General features: G+C 45.8%; 1 protein-coding gene and 1 pseudogene across 1 annotated transcript in view; one reads left to right on the top strand and one right to left on the bottom strand.

Moving 5' to 3' along the window:
* The first annotated feature begins 6,525 nt into the window (after window positions 1-6,525).
* On the top strand, window positions 6,526-9,189 carry LOC133461378 (uncharacterized; annotated as a pseudogene).
* A 2,286-nt stretch (window positions 9,190-11,475) lies between these two features.
* The window catches only part of cdc42se1 (CDC42 small effector 1), a 28,950-nt gene continuing 23,298 nt past the window's right edge, over window positions 11,476-17,127 (bottom strand). Inside the window, exon 5 of the mRNA XM_061741974.1 lies at window positions 11,476-15,989. The gene's annotated coding sequence lies outside the window, so the exon portion shown is untranslated. The remainder of the gene's footprint in view (window positions 15,990-17,127) is intronic.

Genomic DNA, 17,127 nt, shown 5'->3' with positions numbered 1-17,127 from the left:
TGTCAGCAATTTTTGTCTTTTTTTTACATCAAAATGTGCGTCTCTGTCCTGCGACGACGCACATTACTTTTCTCTTTCAAAAGTGTTACCGTGGCGACGCTAGACGCGAAAAAGCGCTCGTCCCCTTCATCCGATTGGTCCATATTTGATAGTTCTTCAAAAGTCACCAAATTTTGCATGCAAGCCAGGCCTGGTGATAAATTTGATATTTCATGGTTTGCATTAATGGGCGTTGCCTAACGGCTCAACAGCGCCCCCTAGAATACTTTTCTCTGCCATAACTTTTGAATGATTTGACATAAAGAGTCGTGGGTGGTGTCATGGGACTCGGTATTGAGTCCTTGACCTTCATTGGCCTGAATTAGCCCTGCCCCTTCTTCTGATTGGTTGTCCCGATTTTCTGCCATAACTTTTGAATGGTTTGAAATAGAAAGTCGTGGGTGGTGTCATCAGACTCTGTATGGAGTCCTTGACCTTCATTGGCCTGAATTAGCCCTGCCCCTTCTTCTGATTGGTTGTTCCTTTTTTCTGCTATAACTTTTGAATGGTTTGACATAGAGAGTCGTGGGTGGTGTCTTTTCTGATATGCTTATGTGGGGCGGTGGACGTGAGTGCGAGGGCCCGTTCATCGCTGCTTGCAGCTTTAATTATTATTATTTTTCTGACGAAAGGAGGGCCTTTTTGCCCCCCTAAACGTGCCCAAAAAGTCACCAAATTTTGCATGCAAGCCAGGCCTGGTGAAAAATTTTATATTTAATGGTTTGCATTAATGGGCGTGGCAAAATGGCTCAACAGCGCCCCCTTGAAAACTTTGTGCCTCAAGCCCCACGATACGGTTTGACGTACATGCACGAAAATCGGTACACACCTGTATCATGGCGCAACTTAAAGAAAAGTCTCTTGGTGCCATGCCCGAAACCGAACAGGATGTCGGACATTTTGAATTAATCGTGTCATTTTGGCGAAATTTATGCCATTCCTTCGGCAGTTAATACGGCCCGAACCGTAATGTGCCCCCAAGTGTGTTATACATCAAAATGTGCGTCTCCATCCTCCGACACCACGCATTACTTTTCTCTTTCAAAAGCATTACCGTGGCGATGCTAGACGCCAAAAAGCGCGCCCACCCTTCCTCTGATTGGTTCTGACAGAAAAAACTTTGCGCCTCAAGCCCCATAATACGGTTTGACGTACATGAACGAAAATCGGTACACTCCTGTATCATGTCGCAACTAAAAGAAAAGTCTCTTGGCGCCATGGCCGAAACCGAACAGGAAGTCGGCCATTTTGAATAAATTGTGTCATTTTCCGATTTTCTGCCATAACTTTTGAATGGTTTGAAATAGAAAGTCGTGGGTGGTGTCATCAGACTCTGTATGGAGTCCTTGACTTTCATTGGCCTGAATTAGCCCTGCCCCTTCTTCTGATTGGTTGTTCCTTTTTTCTGCTATAACTTTTGAATGGTTTGACATAGAGAGTCTTGGGTGGTGTCTTTTCTGATATGCTTATGTGGGGCGGTGGACGTGAGTGCGAGGGCCCGTTCATCGCTGCTTGCAGCTTTAATTGTATTTTTAATTGTATTTTTTGTTTTTATCCTGTAAGGATGAAAGGCGCCTCCAAATAAAATTAATTATTAGGGCCCGAGCACCTTCAGTGCGAAGGCCCTATTGTATCTGTAGGAATTTTTCTTTCTTTCTTCTGACGAAAGGAGGGCCTTTTTGCCCCCCTAAACGTGCCCAAAAAGTCACCAAATTTTGCATGCAAGTCAGGCCTGGCGAAAAATTTGATATTTAATGGTTTGCATTACCGAACATGCAAACCGAACATGAAGTCGGCCATTTTGAACATTCTGAATTAATTGCATAATTTTGGAGCAATATATGCCATTCCTTCGAGAGTTAATTCAGCCCGAACCGTATCGTGAACCCAGATGTGTTATACATCAAAATGTGCGTCTCCATCCTGCGACTACACGCATTACTTTTCTCTTTCAAAAGTGTTACCGTGGCGACGCTAGACGCCAACAAGCGGACCCCCCCTTCATCTGATTGGTCCATATTTGATAGTTCCCCAAAAGGCACCAAATTTGGCATGCAAGCCAGGCCTGGCGATACATTTGATCTTTCATGGTTTGCATTAATGGGCGTGGCAAAATGGCTCAACAGCGCCCCCCGGAAAACTTTGTGCCTCAAGCCCCACAATACGGTTTGACCTACATGTCATGGTTTGGTTATTCTTAGGACCCAAGTGCAGGAGACAGAGGGAGGCTGGAGTCAGGAGTTCTCAAAAACAAAAAGGATTTAATCCATAAAAAGGCAAAAACAAGGCGCTGCAGAGCAGGATCAAAAAACACAAAAACCAGGATCAAGACAAAAACTACAAGGAGACATGGAGCAGAGAACAGTACGGACCGACAGAGCACAAAGGAATGACAAGACAAGATATACTGAGGGGATAACGAGACACAGGTGCAGACACAATCAGGGCAGATGGGACACAGGCGGGGCAAGACAGAAACTGAAGGCAAACTGGAGGCTGGGGGAATGTCAACCTTGACAGAACCCCCCCCTCAAGGGACAGATCCCAGATGTCCCACTCGGCCTACCACCCAGGGCGGGCGGAGGGGGCCTGGAGGAGGGCCCAGGCCAACACACGGCCAACGTTCCATGGGCCGTCCTGGGGACTGTGCAGACCTGCGAGACAGCTCCGGGGGTCGCCCACGAAGCCGGGCAGACCGGCGAGAACGCTCGGGGGGACGTCCACGAGGCCGACCAGACCGGCGAGAACGCTCCGGGGGCCGCCCACGAGGCCTAGGCCTGGGTCTTGACGCGGGTCTCGGCGTGGGGCTTGGCGCGGGTCTCGGCGTGGGGCTTGGCGGTCTTGGCGTGGGGCTCAGCGTGGGGCTTGGCGGTCTTGGCGTGGGGCTCGGCGTGGGTCTTGGCGTGGGGCTGGGCGGTCTTGGCGTGGGGCTTGGCGGTCTCGGCGTGGGGCTTGGCGGTCTCGGCGTGGGGCTCGGCGGTCTTGGCGTGGGCCTCGGCGTGGGGCTTGGCGTGGGGCTTGGCGTGGGGCTTGGCGTGGGTCTTGGCGTGGGGCTTGGCGGTCTTGGCGTGGGGCTTGGCGGTCTTGGCGTGGGGCTTGGCGTGGGGCTAGGCGGTCTTGGCGTGGGGCTTGGCGGTCTTGGCGTGGGGCTTGGCGGTCTTGGCGTGGGGCTTGGTGTGGGGCTTGACGTGACGGGAACGTGACATGGCTCAAGAACGTGACATGGCTCAGGAACGTGACATGGCTCAGGAACGTGACATGGCTCAGGAACGTGACATGGCTCAGGAACGGGACATGGCTCAGGAACGGGACATGGCTCAGGAACGGGACAGGGCTCAGGAACGGGACATGGCTCAGGAACGGGACATGGCTCAGGAACATGACATGGCTCAGGAACATAACATGGCTCAGGAACGTGACATGGCTGCGGGGGTACCCGGGTCCGAGGCGCCGGCTGCGGGGGTACCCGGGTCCGGGGCGCCGGCTGCGGGGGTACCCGGGTCCGGGGCGCCGGCTGTGGGGGTGCCCGGGTCCGTGGTGCTGGCCCCCCCTCGAGGGGCGCCGGCCCCCCCTCAAGGGACAGATCCCAAATGTCCCCAGAGTCCACATCCAGGGCGGGCTGGGGGGGGACACGGGTCCTCGGAGCTGGCTGGGGGGGGACACGAGTCCTCGGAGCAGGCTGGGGGGGGACACGAGTCCTCGGAGCCGGCTGGGGGGGGACACGAGTCCTCGGAGCCGGCTGGGGGGGGACACGAGTCCTCGGAGCCGGCTGAGGGGGGTCCGAAACCATCACCGGAGGAGGGGCTGATGCGTCCGGGACCACCACAGGAACGTGGGGAGGTGCGTCTGGGACCACCACAGGAACAGGGACAGGTGCAGGAGCTGGAGCCGGAACAGGCTGGGGCTGGCGCTGGCGCTGACGCCGTCGCCGTTGCATCTGCAGGCTCCTGGGTCCACCCAGAGCCAGGCGTGTTCCCCAAAAGGGGTCCCAACACTCCCGCACGTTTTTAGCCGCTTCACGGCAAAGGAAGTCCCACATGGTGAGGTACTCTCCCGCTGGGTCCACCTGGTCGGTCCGTTCTGTCATGGTTTGGTTATTCTTAGGACCCAAGTGCAGGAGACAGAGGGAGGCTGGAGTCAGGAGTTCTCAAAAACAAAAAGGATTTAATCCATAAAAAGGCAAAAACAAGGCGCTGCAGAGCAGGATCAAAAAACACAAAAACCAGGATCAAGACAAAAACTACAAGGAGACATGGAGGAGAGAACAGTACGGACCGACAGAGCACAAAGGAATGACAAGACAAGATATACTGAGGGGATAACGAGACACAGGTGCAGACACAATCAGGGCAGATGGGACACAGGCGGGGCAAGACAGAAACTGAAGGCAAACTGGAGGCTGGGGGAATGTCAACCTTGACAGTACATGCACGAAAATCGCTACACACCTGTATCATGTCACAACTAAAAGAAAAGTCTCTTGGCGCCATGGCCGAAACCGAACAGGAAGTCGGCCATTTTGAATAAATTGTGTCATTTTGGCTAAATTTATGCCATTCCTTCGGCAGTTAATTCAGCCCAAACCGTAACGTGCACCCAGGTGTGTTATACATCAAAATGTGCGTGTACATCCTGCGACACCACGCATTACTTTTCTCTTTCAAAAGTGTTACCGTGGCGACGCTAGACGCCAAAAGGCGCGCCCCCCCTTCATGTGATTGGTCCATATTTGATAGTTCTCCAAAAGTCACCAAATTTTGCATGCAAGCCAGACTTGGCGATAAATTTGATATTTCATAGTTTGCATTAATGGGCGTGGCCTAACGGCTCAACAGCGCCCCCTAGAATACTTTTATCTGCCATAACTTTTGAATGGTTTGACATAGGAAGTCGTGGGTGGTGTCATGGGACTCTGTAATGAGTCCTTAAGCTTCGTTGGCCTTAATTTGCCCCGCCCCTTCTTCTGATTGGTTGTCCCGATTTCCTGCTATAACATTGGAATGGTTTGACATAGAGAGTCGTGGGTGGTGTCATCAGATTCTTTATGGAGTCCTTGACCTTCATTGGCCAGAATTAGCCCCGCCTCTTCTTCTGATTGGTTGTCCCTTTTTTCTGCTATAAATTTTTAATGGTTTGACATAGGAAGTCGTGGGTGGTGTCATGGGACTTTGTACTGAGTTCTTAAGCTTTGTTGGCCTTAATTAGCCCCGCCCCTTCTTCTAATTGGTTGTCCCGATTTTCTGCTATAACTTTGGAATGGTTTAACATAGAGAGTCGTGGGTGGTGTCATGGGACTCTGTAATGAGTCCTTAAGCTTAGTTGGCTTTAATTAGCCCCGCCCCTTCTTCTGATTGGTTGTCCCGATTTTCTGCTATAACTTTGGAATGGTTTGACATAGGGAGTCGTGGGTGGGGTCATCAGATTCTTTATGGAGTCCTTGGCCTTCATTGGCCTGAATTAGCCCCGCCCCTTCTTCTGATTGGTTGTCCCTTTTTTCTGCTATAACTTTTGAATGACATAGGAAGTCGTGGGTGGTGTCATGGGACTCTGTAATGAGTCTTAAGCTTCGTTGGCCTTAATTAGCCCCGCCCCTTCTTCTGATTGGTTGTCCCGATTTTCTGCTATAACTTTGGAATGGTTTGACATAGAGAGTCGTGGGTGGTGTCATCAGATTCTGTATGGAGTCCTTGACCTTCATTGGCCTGAATTAGCCCCGCCCCTTTTTCTGATTGGTTGTCCCTTTTTTCTGCTATAACTTTTGAATGGTTTGACATAGGAAGTTGTGGGTGGTGTCTTTTCTGATATGCTTATGGGGGGCGGTGGCCGTGAGTGCGAGGGCCCGTTCATCGCTGCTTGCAGCTTTAATTATTATTATTATTTATACTGGGACACACTGGACACCGAACTGTATTTCCGCATCTTCGCCGCCCGCACAGCCCTAACATGCTCTTTGTGTGGTGCCCCATCGCACCCAGCTTCATCCTGCTCCATTCCTGCCCATGCTGGGCCTCATTCCACCCGAGCGAGATCTTCAGCTTTCTCCCGGTTGTCGTCAGCAGCACCGCCAGCACCCTTACTTCCAACGCACACATCCTCCACCCCATCTGTCAGCATTCCCATAACCAAGGGCATCGATGCATCGATACATAATTATGCCCTCAGGTCGGCGGTATTATGTGCCGGTGCGGAAAACTAACCGCTATGCGGATTCCTTTGTTCCGTCTGCCATAAGGCTGCTAAATGCAAAATGAAACTTAAATTTTCTTGCTATGAACGACTGTGAACCATAAAGAATTTGCATTCTGCTCTGCTGTGATGTCACTGGTTGTGGTTGTTGTTGCTGATGTGGTCGTGGATGTTGCCCGTTTTGTGTATTGTGTGTTGCTGCTATGGACAGGCCGACTGTATAAATGAATTGCCCTTTGGGATTAATAAAGTACTCTGATTCTGATTCTGATTCTGAACTTTAACGACACCGGCTCCAATATGTCCCAGTGCCGCTTCCTCAATGTCTGCTCCTACTGCGGCGGCGGACACGCCCGCCCCGCCTGCCCGCACAACCCAACTTCGCAGAAACTAGGTGAGCATCTCTCTACACCTATCAACATTCCCGCTTTAGGGGTGGCACTTCGCAACCACCCTAATCCGTGCTTCGTGAAGTTCCTCATCAAAGGGTTCAGTGAAGGTTTCCACCCCGGCATCATCTCACTTCCGTCCTCATCTTTCGAATGCAAAAATCTACTGTCCGCCATAAACGAGCCGGAGTCAGTCGATCGCTTGCTCGCCAAGGAAGTTAAAGGAGGCTTCATGATCGGCCCGTTCACTCATCCCCCCTTTCCGAACTTTCGAATCAGCCCCCTCGGCATTGCAACCAGGAAATACTCAGGAAAGAAACATATCATCGTCGATCTCTCAGCGCCTCATGGCAGTTCCATCCCAAGCATCAATAGCCTGATTCCAAGCGAAGACTTCTCCCTTCATTACGCCACCGTCAATCACGCCATCGCCCTCATTAAACTCGCCGGGAAAGGATCGTGGCTCTCAAAAGCGGATATCACCAGCGCTTTCAAGGTTCTACCTATTCACCCAGACTTCTGGCAATACTTCGGCGTCCGCTGGCGAGGTGCATACTACTTCGCAATCAGGCTCACCTTCGGCTGCTAGAGCAGCCCCAAACTTTTCGATACCTTATTAGAGGCCCTCTGCTGGATCCTCTCCAACAACCATGGCATTCCTTTCCTCGTCCATCTCTTGGACGATTTCCTCATCATTACCCCTCCCTCATCGCCACCCGCTTCTGGCCTGGTCACCCTGACTTCCGTTTTCTCCGAACTCGGGGTTCCATTGTCCGCCGAGAAAACGGAGGGCCCCTCCACTTCCCTCGAATTCCTCAGAATCACTCTCGATACAGATCTCTTTCAGGCTTCTCTTCCGACCGAAAAGCTCAACCGAATCAGTCTTCTCATTTCCAATTTCCTCTTAGCCCCAGGCTGCACCAAACGCCAACTCCTCTCCCTCCTGGGCCACCTCAATTTTGCCATGTGCATTATTCCCCAAGGGCGGGCCTTCATCTCCCACTTGCTGTCCATCGCTTCCGCTGTTCCATCTCTCTTGTCTCCCATCTCCCTAGACAACTCGAGCCGTGCCGAGCTTCGTTTGTGGCTCAACCTCCTTGCCACCTGGAATGGGATCACTTTCTTTTATGATGACCAACTGGCTCACCCCCACGATGTCAATCTTTACACCGATGCTGCCCCTTCAATCGGTTTTGGGGGTTTCTACGATGGCAGATGGTTTGCAGCAGGATGGCCCTCAGAGCTTGCAAACGAAAACTACACGGCTTCTTCCGCTTTCTACGAGATCTATCCCATCACAGTGGCCGCCATTCTCTGGGGCCACGAATGGTCCCGCAAGTCCATTCTCATCTACTCAGACAACCTCGCAGTAGTCGACATAATCAATAAAGGACGCTCCAACTCCACATCCATCATGCCGTTCGTGCGCCGCCTAGTCTGGCACTCAGTCATACATCAATACATCCTCCGTGCAGCACATGTCCCTGGTCACTCCAACACCATCGCTGACTCTCTTTCTCGTTTCTCATTCCAGAAATTCAGAAGCTTGGCAGACCCCTCTCCAACACCGGTTCCTCCTTATTCTGCGTTGACTTTCAACGTATAAACCCAGCCCTAAGACCTCTGATCGTCGAATCCCAGAATGCCATCATCAACAGCTTATCACCCACTACCTTATCATCATACTGGACCGCCTGGAGAAGTTTCCATCATTTTCACATTAGACACAACATAACCTTCCCATCGTTTGACCTCATCACCCTGTCTAGCTACATCACCTACGCCCATTCCGTGATGGCTTTTAAGACACAGACCATCAAAGTCTATCTTAGCGGTATCAATTTTTTCTCCAAGCTCTTAACCGGCAGTCCAAGCCTCTAATCATCCTCAGGTTACCGCTCTCCTTAAAGGACTTCTACGTCAAGAACCAGCCCAGAATCTACGCCGCCTTCCCCTTACTGCTAATTTGTTAGCAACATGCATCCACACCATCCGCTCCGGATACAGCACCCCCCATGTCGCTCGAACCCTTGAAGCCATGTTCTTACTTGCCTTTTGTGGCTTCCTTAGATGCTCCGAATTCACTGCGCCTACCATCCACTTCAACCCACGCCGCTACGCATGCATCTCCGACCTGTCTTTTTACTCTGACGACATCATAGTCTTCTACCTGAAGCAAAGCAAGACCAATCAATCAGGTTCACCAACACTAGTCTTCTACTTCAAAGACCAATCACCACTGAATACTTTCGAGACCCTGGCCAACTACTTGTCATTCCGGAAATCACAGAGCACGTCTTCGACAGATCCTCCTTTCGTGTGCGAGTCAGGACACGTCGTCACCAGATTCTGGTTTCACCATCACTTCCGTCATATACTCTCTTTATCTGGCATCTCTCCCACGCACTACTCCGGTCACTCCTTTAGGATCGGAGCCGCCACTTCAGCCTCCCGCAACGGTATCCCAGAGCACCTCATACAGCTCATGGGCCGTTGGTCCTCCCGAACCTATCATCGCTACATTCGCTCAGATTTTAGCGACCTCAGATCCGCTCAGTCTCATCTCCTTAAGTAATCGGTTTTGGGGGTCCGTCATTGCCCGGGCGCTGCGGCGGATTCCCTACCAGCTTCCCCACAACGCATCGACCGAACCTCGGATCATCATTGCCATCATCATCGTCATCGCCATCATCATCACCATCGTCATCATCATCACCATCATCTCTCAATAAATCAATTAAACGTACAGTATCTCATTGATGGCGTGGTCCTTGCTAGTGAAGGCAAAATAAAAATCATTAAACAGAGGAAGGGCATTCTTCAAAAAGGCGCCTAATTTATAAATAACATTTAACTTATTAGATTGAAATAACAAAATCAATTTAAACATAGATGGTCGGTTTGTATAATACTTTGGTAAATATTTTTGTCAGAGATTAATTATATTTAATTCATAAGACCAACCTGGAGCTGAACTCCTTTAAAGACTAGATGGTTCTGGGCTCCAGGGAGAGTGGAGCTCCTTATGTCACTGTCCACTTGCCACTGTGGAGGCGCCGTCATCACCCGTGACCTCGGGTGGAAATCAACACCAGCTACCAAATCAAAAAGACACCACAGAGGAAGGTTTACCTGCTGAAGAAAACCATACTGGTTCACTTCTACGCTGGGGTCACCAAACAGCCTCCCCACCTCCGGCACGGTGTGGGACGTTGCTGCTCGGGCCTGGGGCAGAATCCCCTCCAGAGAGGGGGATCGGCTGTGACCTCACGTGCTGGAGTCTCACTTCCTGCAATTGAGGACATTTAAAGGAAGCATGTCTCAGGAGGGCATGAAACCAGGAAAGACTCCTGCTACGCATGCACAGGTGACCTTCTGCCCTCTGGGAGGCGCTACAGCTACAGCAGCCTCGGAACACCAGGATGAACACCAGGATGAACACCATGCTGTCTCACACACACACACACACACACACACACACACACACACACACACACACACACACACACACACACACACACACACACACATGCACAGCCCCCCTCCCCCCAGACTCATCCGCCTACACTATATTGCTCAGCCATGCAGTATTGCATTAGAATAAAATAGAATAGAATAGAATAGAATAGAATTGAATTGAAAAGAATAAACTGTATTGATCCCCCAGAGGAGAAATGTACTTGTGCAGCAGCAAACATACACACTCAGCAATTTTACAAAATACACACGAAGTATGAAAACGTATAAAAAAAGTATAGGCTATCCTAAAAAACATAAAAATAACCAATAAATAGCTAATAATTAAAAAAAGAGCAATATAAAAAAGCAATGTACAAAAGAAATACTAAACCCGAAAAACAAATAATATATACATGTGCAAAAATACCAGTGAAGTATTTAGAGGGAGAAGGTTATTGCACTTTCAGAAAAACAGGTTATTTCACTCGAGTGACTAGAGTCATTATTATTAGATATAATTATGATCATTGCACCATTCCTTAATGAATATCTACGTTTTTTTGCAATGCACCACCTTACATACTCTTATACATGTGTATTTCATATTATAAACCTGCACCTTTGTATATATCATATGTATTTATTCTAGTTACTGTTTTATTTACACACTTCTAGTTAGATGCAGTCTGTATTTCGTTGCCTTGCACCTGTGACATGTGCAATGGCAATAAATCCAATGGAATCTCTCCAACACCCATGCTTCTCCAGAAAGCCGAGGAGAGCAGGGAGGATCACTCCCACCTAGGTCCTAGGTCTGGTCCTAGGACCCAGGTCTGGGCTCCAGCAGGATGGAAATCTCCTGACACAGTATGAGGGGTTTCCCCTCAGCATCAGCATCAGGAATATGGTCAAATATCAATCTCCACCCCACCCATCAAAGAGATGAATTATACTTTAAATTGGCTACTGATTTAGTCTTCAAATATAACCTTGTTGGTCTTATTCAGTCTGGGAAAGACTACTGATTTATTAAAAAAAAAAAATAATAATAATTTGCATGACTTTTGAAACTTGATTTTTTGCTTGTAACGACACACCCTTAGTCCAGAAACACAATATTGTTCTTACAAATCTTTTATTCTTTAAAAAACACTGTGACAGAACTTCTGAAGTGTGATACCTTTTCTATGTTTTATTTAATATGATATGATTTTATTTGGGATTTTTTGCACGAACACCAAGTCGTATTAATATTGTTACTATCTTCAACTCATTCTTCAAGCATAACTAATTTAGACTTGAACCAAAATGTTCTCCATTTAATGTTCATTGTTGTTAACGTCTACCCTCCTCTGCATGTTCCCTTTCATAATAAACTGCTTGACTCACACATAATCACAGATTTGGGGAGAAAACACCAGATTTATTCAGCCATCATAGGACATTTTTTACATAATGAAGGGGAATAAAGTCCAACTGTATTTCAGTTTCTTACTAAGGAGGAACCGGTTACGAAACAAAACCTACAACAGCAAATACAAACAGTGATCATCAGTCACACACAGGAATCACACATTCATGCCGCTATAACAACATTTATTTAACCACGTGTTGTGGAGGCTGTTCGAAGCTTATTAAATTAATCTGAGTAATTTAATATGACATCAAAGTAAAAACTCCACTTTTAGACAAATCATTGCCCTACCTGGTTGTCAATAGTTCAGTCTTCAAATATCAAAAGAAGAATTCACAAATCGACTCACAATTTGGTCCTTTTACCTCTGATGTCAAGATTTAGCTTGTGAAGTCCTCAACAGGACTCAACAGGTCGTCTTCTTTGCACTGGAAGGCATCTCATTCAGGCAAGAATGAAAACATCTTCACGATATTAAGTTTAAATACAACTGGAAGTTAATATCATTTTCACAGATTTGATTGATTTTTCAAGGTAGGTCAAGGGATCTTTGGTGATTTCTAACCCAGAACACTTTTTGTCACTTTCAGTGTCTCCTCATCATCTGCTAGCTGCCCATCTCTCTAGAAAAACCAACCAAACAGCATCGTATGCAGCTTTGGCTCTGTAAACTGGGCAGCCTTGCTCCATCCATCACCAGGGAGGGATGGAGCTGCGTGTGCGTAGGAGAGTTCATGATGGACCTTTATCTGGAGAACGCATACAGAGCAGTAGAGCCTCAATAGAAAAACAGAATATCAGGGTGCTCTGAAAGTCAGACTTCCATCTTTAGAGTCCTTTTTTTTCTCAAACCACCGGGCCATAATACTTTATTCTAGTTTTTACTTTGTAAATAATCAAAACAGGATTCAGACTGACTTGTCTTTTAGTATGCTCCTCAAATCTGGCCACGCTGGCAGACCGTCATTGGACTACTACTTTGGGGGCTTTTTCCCCGTGTTTACAGTTCTAGAACCATCACGGGGGGAGCACGGCAGACAGAGACGCGTGCTAATCAAACACACATTCAAATGAATGACAGCTAAGCTTCTAAATGAGATTAAAAGCAGATTTGTGACAGTGAAGCTGGTTCCATCATCCACCTGCTGCATGTGCACCGATACAGCCCACAAACCCGCAACAGAGAAAGCTGCTGACTGGTTCATATCAGATTAAACTCAGGATTTCATGATTGAACATGTAAACTGGTGTCACGAGAAGAAAATCTGATAGAAATATAATAGTTAACTAACTTTTTATTCATTAACTCCTGCAACGTTCAACAGGAGGACCCACGGAGGCTCAAGGTGCCAAAAAGTCACAGAAAGGTTTTGTGCTCAATAATCTATATAGATGCATTAATACAATAATAATATTCAGCATATTCAGAAATGGAAAATAATACAGAAACATGCTTCAACAAAATCAATTTCTTTGATAAACAACAACAAAAGCATGAAATAATTTCATAATTATAACAGCAATAAAGATTGACTGTTTCAGAACAGATACATGTATATTTATATTCAGCTCTACATCTTTGTCTTTCTGCTTTAAAGTGAGACCAAGAGGAAAGTGCTTTCCAGTGTTGTTGGACTGTAAGCGTAGATGGGAATCAAAGAGGAAGAGGAAGAGGAAGTGAGGAACTATGAATGAGATAAACAAAAGGAACCAGACTTGAGCAGCCAGAGAGGTTTCAGTCTCCAGGAACGAGAGGAGAAACAGACCAGGCGTGCCCAACAAGTCGACAACACCTGCTTTAAACCCCAAGACTCGTGACAAGTCCACTAAAACAGATGAGAGGAATTTTCAGAGGAACCCACAATGACCAAAACCAACAGGAAGTCATTTAAAAACAGTTTTAAATGTGAATTAAAGTGTTTAAAGTCGTTATTTAACAGAAGTCAAAACTGTTTCTGAACTCAGTTCAAGCATGTTTAATTCATATTTCTGTAAACACAAGCAGTTCCTTATGTCTCAGGATTTTCTTAACCAGTTAGAAAAAATATGACGATATGTATTTATGATGAAAACTCTTAGGTCCACATAGAATATGTAATTTTGTCAAGAGAAGTCAAGCCTGGGTTGCTATTTTTACCAGGAGCTGTAATACAAACAGAGGAGGGAATGTAAAAACTGCCACATTGTGAGAAATCCAGTGAACTCAACGCGACCAGTACCAGTTGCTCAGATTTTCCTTAAACAGTCTTTGGGCTTCTGTGGCGTCGACGTCAGGGAGGATGTGACTGGTTGCCGTGGTGAAGGGGAACACCATGACTTAGCGGTTTCCACAGCAACTATTCAGACGGATTTCCCAGCAGTTTGTAACTGCATCCACAAAACAAGTGAAGTCTCTGTGTTCACGTACGTTCCCTCAGTTTGACGCTCCTTTTGAATCCAACGAGTGGAACAGACCAAACATTATTTGGTGGATTCTTTTTTTTTTTTGTCAAGTCTGTCTGATCGGATATTTTATCTGTTGTCAACAATAGCAAAAATTAAAAGAAAAAAAAGCATCTAATAAAATGAAATGGACAAAAAACACATATGTCTAATTTTTGATAAATGAAGACTTTCAATGACATGAAAATTAGCTGTCATGCACATTTCCTTTGCTGGTTGTTTTTGATGAATACCTTTAACTGTAATAAATTAACTTGATGCAATAAGTGCATCAGGAAGGCTTTGACACGTTTGTAAAACATAACAAAGCATTTTCATGAATAAAATAGCATTTTTCTCACAAAGTGCTAGAATAATAAATTTTGATGAGGCAAAATGTTTTTTAAAAAAAGTTTACAAATATTCTCTAGTCCACAAAACCCTACAAGGTTTGCATTTTTCTTATGAAAGAGTTATTTAAGCAAAGTACTTTTGCATAATATTACATGAAACACACTTAATGAGAATAATCACCACCATTGACATTTCAACCCAAATATGCAGAGAAATCAAACACGCATTAACTGATCCGGATCTGGAAAGATGCAAAACAACCAGAAATATAACAAATAACATATATCTCTTTAAAAAAAAAAACAAAAAAAAAAACAACCAAGCACGCACTATTTAAAGCAACATTTGAATACCCATCAGATGCTGAGTGAAATGTTTTCAACAAAAAATACTAAAAATATTTCAACATTAATGTTTGAGGATTCTGAATTTGCTGAGTGTTAGACCCTTTTAGAGTCCCCAAAGTGAAGCTTTAGCAAAGTGACATGATTAAATATCTTGTAGCAAAAGACACATTTGAAAGTGAAAAATATAACTTGTACAAAAAAGGGTTTAAAGCTGAAGTGGGAACATTGGGGCACACAGAGTAACACACAAGCTTGTGCTTCTATCTTTGTTAGGACCTGTGCTGACATGATGATGAACTCCCGTGACCCAGAAAGGATGGAAAAAGATTATAAAAGCTCCTTGCAAGATTTTGACTAACCAAGGTCCCCAAAAAGATAGATATAAAAGAGAAGACACATACACACACAAGCAAAGACAGACACAGACAGTGTGGTCCAGTGTAGCAGGGATTGGTGGGACTTTCCCATCTCCTGAAACAAGAGTCTGTCATCACAGAGCACCAGCAGAGGGGACGGCCAGACTAAGCCATCCTGAGAAATAAAGTCCAGTGATGTCATCACTTTGGCCATGTGACCCCCAGAACAAATGAAAGGTCTGGAAAACAGCAAAGATAAACCCCCCTCCTAACCAGACAAAGGTGTACTAATCCTGTAGGGGCTGAAATTCAGTAGAGAATGTGGTAGAATAAACCGTCCTGAAAAAAGGAAGTACTTCAGACAAGGAAACGTGCCTTTGAATGCTGGGACATATTCTTTTTCTTCTTCTTCTTCTTTTTACTTTCAATATATGGGAATTAATTTCCTTGAAGGTAGATTTTCTTTTCAGTTTTTATTTTTTTAAATACAGACTTTCTGTCACTTACTGTATAATGAAAGGGATGCTGGGAAAAGGAGTCCAGTGGTGTCATCTTTTTAACTTAATACTGACAGGGGAAACCTCTTCAAGTCAGCCTTCTAGTGTTGAACGCAAAGACATATTGTCTTAGTTCTCAGATCCTGAGATCTGATGTGTCACCTCAAATGTAATAATAAAAATTTCTGTAATGGATTTTTTTTCTGGTTAAAGAAACAAAAATGAGAAAAAACAAAGGCACGCTGGGAGATGTAGTCCTTGCCTTATTGGACCAGGAAACAGCCCAAAAAACCTGGCAGGAGTCAACACTGGTGGATGATAAAAAGAAAAAAAAAGGGGAAAAAAACGTTTATGCTCATCACAAAGCCACCATGGTGGTAACGGTGCAGCCATTCTTCAAGGACACTTCAGCAGGGCAAAAAAAGGTGTCCAAGCCTTCAGTTGGTGGTTGAATGTTGAAGGAACAGCTCAGAGATTAAGCGTGCGAAGGAAGTCAGTCAGCTGGTCTGGGTGAATTTAATACGCTCCTGAAAATTAAAGAGAGAAAGGGAAACTTCAAACACTGGATATCCTCCCACTGTACCTCCTAAAAGCTAAAAATGTAATTACAGGCACAGTCTAATAATAATAATAATAATATTAAGGTTCTATTAGCAGTCTAGCTAAACAAGGAGATAAGCAGGTAATCTCCTGGTGATCAAGTTATAGCAATAGCATCTGTAACTAAGATCTCAAGACTGTCATCTCATGAAAAATTAGCTTGTAGTTTGTTTTTCCAATGACCATAGTTACAACAGGGAACGATGACATGATTACAGATCCACGGAGTTGACACAGTGATCAGCTAACGCCTGATAAACTTGCTGTTGGTGCTTGCGTTCGCGTCCGTTCGAGTGCACCACCAACCGCAACGCGTAGTACGGGAGGAGAGCGCGTCGTACCGGCGGTGACCGATAGGGGGCAGTGAGCAAAGCAACAGTTGGAAAAGTGATTAAATATTTAGTGGTAGCGGTAGCAGATTAGAACAGACAAGTTTACATGTGAATGTGTTTGAATGTGTATGAATGTTGGTGGTGGTCGGAGGGGCCGTTAGGCGCAATATGGCAGCCACGCTTCCGTCAGTCTGCCCCAGGGCAGCTGTAGCTACAATGAAGTTTACCACCACTGGTGAGAATGTGTATGGATGAATAATGATTTCTGTAAAAGCGCTCTGGGTGCCTAGAAGGGCGCTATATAAATCCAAGTCATTATTATTATTATTATTATTACATGACACAATTGGATGATGTACAAATGAACGCAGGATACGCGTGGCGGCCAAGATGCATACGCGTTCTGAACTGCAAGTATATCCCAGGCATGAGGGTGGATGGATGAATATTTACGTTTTGATAAGTGAATCCTGATTTAAGTAGACCTTCACCTCATGACAAACTGACAGTTCCACCAGAATCAGAAGCTAACTAGCTAATGCTAACAAGGGTTAGAGTCATCTTCATCTGGTGTGCAAGTTACACTTTTCTTGCAGTTTTATACATTTTTATCTCTATCCCAAAACTAATCAAGTTATTTTACGAACATATTTTTTCCAATAAAATGAGTGTGCCATATTATGAGTATGAGTATTATGTTGTTATTATTAGCATCAACACATAATAGTTTATC

Source organism: Cololabis saira, chromosome 15 (genome assembly GCF_033807715.1).
Source record: "Cololabis saira isolate AMF1-May2022 chromosome 15, fColSai1.1, whole genome shotgun sequence".
Lineage (NCBI taxonomy): Eukaryota > Metazoa > Chordata > Actinopteri > Beloniformes > Belonidae > Cololabis > Cololabis saira.
Note: the sequence above shows the minus strand (reverse complement) of the source record. Positions and strands in the feature narration are given on the sequence as shown.